Here is a 4,994-nt window from a genome sequence, read left to right as displayed (position 1 = left end):
ATGATAAAAATTTTGCTTTGTACATATATGAACATGTAGTACTCTCCTGAAAGAAAATTTATTCACTTGATCAAAAATTACTTTACACCTCGTCTTTCCTTATTTGTTCTTTTATTTCCTGACGTAGGAATAATTCTCACTTTATCTTTCATGCATCAAATTTATCAACATTAGAATATAAGTTTTCGTATAGCTATCCAAACATTTGTCCCTTGAAGGGGAAATACTTGTTGAGTTAGAGACTAATACAAGAACGAGATTTTCCATTTGAATAATCAAGAAAGCTTACTCATGGATGAAAAGGGTTTGACAAATTATGCAGATAAATATTCAGCACCTTTAACACGTTGAACCTTGAAGCATCATCGGTGTATAGTTTTACCGCTGTGAAAAGTGTAGACGCTAATGGACCAGCTTCAGCACTTCAACAAGTTGAACAAAAAATAAGAAGTTAATCTACAGGATTTACAGTTCATGATTGAGTTTACTTGGGATTCAAAGCGGTTAGAAGAATATCAAAGCTGTCAGATCTGTTCAAATAATAAAAAACCAATGCAAAATAAAATTATGTTCACATGATGGACATTAGTTTCTCACAGTTTCTCTTAGGGATCAAATTAGGTAGATCTTGCCTGCTTCTTGCAGTACAATAATTTAGGCCTGCACGTTGGAATGATCAATCAAAGAAAGTCTCAATTAAGATGATTGTGCACGAACGCACATGTGCATAAGCAATGAACAACTTCATCATTGTCGAACTAATTTTGCAACACCTATTATGCACAGATCCTTGTCTGCAGGAGAGGAAAGCCAGATTCCTGGCCTTTTGGCTCAGTGGAAGATTTGTAGGGTTGCAACCTAAAGGTCACAAGTTTAATTCAAACAACCTCTCCAAGTATTATGTGGGGATAAAGTCTGTGTATATCTTGTCTGTCTTGACCTGCCCACAGCAGGAGCCTTGTGCACAAGTGTTGTTTACATTGAGTTTTACCATTCCACACATGCACGTGCATCATGGATATCTTTATATATGAAAAGGATAGCAGGTGGGTTTTCTATGTCTCATCAATAAAAATGGTTTCTATACCACTCGTGCAATTCAGATATAAGTAAAATCACATTTCTAAAGCCCTTGAAGATGTAAAACTTTAATGGAAAAGTCATGCATGTGAATCTTCCCTACCTCGTGGACTGCAATGTCTAATTGATAAGAAAGTAGTGCACGCATGTGCATGTGTAGAGGCAACTAAACAAATTCATCATGTTCTAAATAATTTTTTTGCAACAACAGCGATGCGCAGATCCTTGTCTATAGGAAAAAAGAATCAACAGGATTACTTTCAGACTTCTACTCATGCAAATGTTTTTATTACTTTCCTATATAAAGTGGAGAAGAAATGGGTTCAGCCAAAGCTTATAATAGAAGGTGTCAACACCACTTGTGCAATGCATATTTTATAGTTTGAAATAGTTGGGATAATATGAGCTGGAGAGCCTCGTGGGAAGGAGACATAAGGTAGACATTGCAGAATACATTTTTTATATCTATATCAAAATCACATTACCTCTAGTAAAAGAATGAGCTGTTGAGATTCCTCATGTCTCCCTCTCCTTGTGGTATAAAAGGAGCAAGAACCTGCATAAGGAAGCCAAGCAGATTGCTCAACTTGGTTTTACATTCAAATTTCAAATTCAAACTCAATACCTCTATCAGCAAAACAAAAATGGCCACCACATATTACCATACTCGCTCTAACAGCTTCCCCAACAGATCACATCCACTCAGTGCAGAACTCGATGAGCAATTGAGAAGATTAAGATCTTCTGAAGCAGCATGTACATCATCAATCTGCCACCAACTAAATGGACTTCAAGATCTACATGATTGTGTTGATAAGTTGCTTCTATTGCCACTCAGTCAACAATCACTAGCCCATGCACAGCAGGAAAAATGGACCAATGAGCTGTTGGAAGGATCTATCAGGCTCTTGGATGTGTGTAACACTGTGAAGGATGCCTTGCTGCAAGCAAAGGAATGCTCTCGTGAACTTCAGTCAATTGTGAGGAGAAGATGTAAAGTTGAAACTGAGGTCAGGAAGTACCTAACCTCCAGGAAGGTGGTGAAGAAGGCCATCCAGAAGGCCCTGGCAAAGTTGAAGGCTGTCGAAACCTGCTCTTCTTCTAAGAATAACCATGAGAGGAGTGAAATGGTCAACATGCTAAAAGAGGTGGAAACAATCACTATCACTGTAATGGAATCCTTGTTGTCGTTCATTTCTTCCTCTACAACAGCACCAACAAAGCTAAGAGGCTGGCCATTGGTCTCCAAGCTGGTAAAGCCCAAAAGAATAGCATGTGAGGAAGAAGAAATTAGTGAAAATGAATTTCGAAAGGTTGAAGATGCCCTTTACTCCCTCATCCGTCAGGCAACAAACAAATCTAATAGTATCAAGAATCATGAGAACGTGCAAAATCGGCTCAAAGAACTGGACTTGTGCATTCAAGATCTTGATGGAGGACTTGAGAGCCTGTATAGGTGTTTGATCAAACACTAGATTCTCGCTTCTTAACATCCTCAATCATTAGTTGAGAAAATCTAATGCAGTCAATTGTACATGAGTGAAACATAAATGTACATATCTTTTTTGATACAACAACTTTTAGATACACAGTTTTGCAGAAATATTTGTTGGAGCCAAGTGCTTCATGTGTGTGTGTAACACCTGGTGTATATGTGTGTGGTGTCAAGTGAACCAAGTGTATGGTTTATGAAGAGCCATGTGTGTGGCTATTTTCTACTTTCTAGTGTTTAAGTCGGTTTAGGTGTGTCTTTATATATATGGCATGTGTTTAGTTGTAAAAGTGGGTTAGCACCCCAAAACAAAAGAGGAGTCATAGACTCCATTTTCAGGGAGCTTTAAACTCCATATTTGGGCTACTGCCCTGTGTGTTAGAGTCTTCAAGACTCTGTTTTATGTAAGGAGTTTACCTCCTTGTGTTTTCTATCAATGAAATTCCTTTTATGTGTTCGGGTTTTCTACCCTTGTTCAATTCTCAACATGGTATCGGAGCTGTCTTCTTGAGGGCCTGTGGAGATGATTTGGGCACAAGGAGGAGTTCCATGGGGTGGCAAAAGGAGTTGTAATCATAAGGATTGCACCCAAGCTACTGTGTTTTAGATGGTTGAAGCAAGAGATGGCAGAAAGGAGTTTGACAACCTTTTTGAAGCTGATTTTCTAGTCCTATCTTGCAGATTTGTTGACCGGGTATTTATGCAGGTTTTACTACCTTTCTGTGAACACACATGAAGCAAGGAGGAGTGTTGGAGCCAAGTGCTTCATGTGTGTGTGTAACACCTGGTGTATATGTGTGTGGTGTCAAGTGAACCAAGTGTATGGTTTATGAAGAGCCATGTGTGTGGCTATTTTCTACTTTCTAGTGTTTAAGTCGGTTTAGGTGTGTCTTTATATATATGGCATGTGTTTAGTTGTAAAAGTGGGTTAGCACCCCAAAACAAAAGAGGAGTCATAGACTCCATTTTCAGGGAGCTTTAAACTCCATATTTGGGCTACTGCCCTGTGTGTTAGAGTCTTCAAGACTCTGTTTTATGTAAGGAGTTTACCTCCTTGTGTTTTCTATCAATGAAATTCCTTTTATGTGTTCGGGTTTTCTACCCTTGTTCAATTCTCAACAATATTGATGCTATTACCGCTTTCCTTCTACTTTTGGAGCTTTAAATTTTGAATTGAAGTAGTTTTCATAAAACTGTAAAAGACTGCTAGCATAAGAAACATTTTCATGTTTCCATTGTTCTGAAATCTGTTAGCTAAAATTACCTGAATGGAGAATACAGGTTTCCCAGTAATGATAACAGGACCAGTATTAACCAACCCTGAAAGTGGTTAATTTAATTATAAAGACATGCTTAAGTTTGAGGCTACATGGGCTTCTGTAAAGTTCAAAATTTCAAATCAATATTAAGGCTATGAAAAAACTTCTTAATCTGACAAAATTCGCATGCTTGACTCCCTCTCACACGCTTCATGCTATTAAAAATGATATTTTTTTGGCACAACTCCTTACGGACCATATGATTCATAGTTTCTGTTGGTTTTTGAGACTTAAGTCTGCTTTTGTTTGTATTACTTATGATTATCTTAGTCAATGTTTGACTAAGACTTGTTTACTTTCTTTTTGTTTATGTGTACTGTAGTTTTTGTTTTTTATCTTTTTGTTTTCTTTATGTATGGAAAAGGTGAGCACGAGAGTTGCTTCTTGTCGCTCTCTCTGTGCAAGAAAAAAAGAGAGATCTTGTTCTATACTACTGTGCTCTCCTTGCTAGTTCTGTATCTGTGTGAGATTCAAGCTGAAATCTTCTTGTATTTTGTGAGAGGTTCAGGTGCAGGAACTTGATCTAAGTTAAGCTGAAACTGTGACCAAGTTGAATTCTCTGTGTTTGATTTCTTCAGTTGGTATCGGAGCCGTATTTCTTTAAGGGTCTGTGGTCTTGATCAAAGGTTGATTGAAGCTTGGGGTAAGTCTCACTTCTTTGGTTGTAATCTGGAAAAATGTCTCTGTCTTCACTTCCTCCTCCTCCAGTTTTCAAAGGTGAAAATTTTGATTATTGGGCAGCAAGGATGGAATCCTTTTTTATGGCTCATAATCTTTGGCATTTGATTGAGGAAGGGTTTGTTCCTGATTCTTTGTCAGAAAACCCTACTATGCAAGAACTTAAAGATTTCAATGAATTGAAAACTAAGAATTTTAAAGCTCTTATTTTCCTGCAATCTGCCATAGATGATAAAATATTTCCTAGAATTGTTGATATCAAGGTAGCTAAGGCTGCTTGGGATAAACTCAAAGAAGAATTTCAGGGGAGTGCAAGAGTTAGGCAGCAGAGATTGTTAACTCTTAAAAGAGAATTTGAATTGCTGAAAATGAAAGATTCAGAGACTGTAGGTGATTACTCAGATAAACTAAGTGGAGTTATTAAT

At 37.5% G+C, this 4,994-nt stretch overlaps 1 pseudogene; it reads left to right on the top strand.

Moving 5' to 3' along the window:
* Positions 1 to 1,724: 1,724 nt before the first annotated feature.
* Positions 1,725 to 3,827, top strand: LOC119991433 (annotated as a pseudogene).
* Positions 3,828 to 4,994: the final 1,167 nt, after the last annotated feature.

Source organism: Tripterygium wilfordii, chromosome 22 (genome assembly GCF_013401445.1).
Source record: "Tripterygium wilfordii isolate XIE 37 chromosome 22, ASM1340144v1, whole genome shotgun sequence".
In the NCBI taxonomy this organism is placed as follows: Eukaryota; Viridiplantae; Streptophyta; class Magnoliopsida; order Celastrales; family Celastraceae; genus Tripterygium; species Tripterygium wilfordii.
The sequence above is the reverse complement of the archived record's forward strand: the minus strand, read 5'-3'. Positions and strand labels throughout refer to the sequence as shown.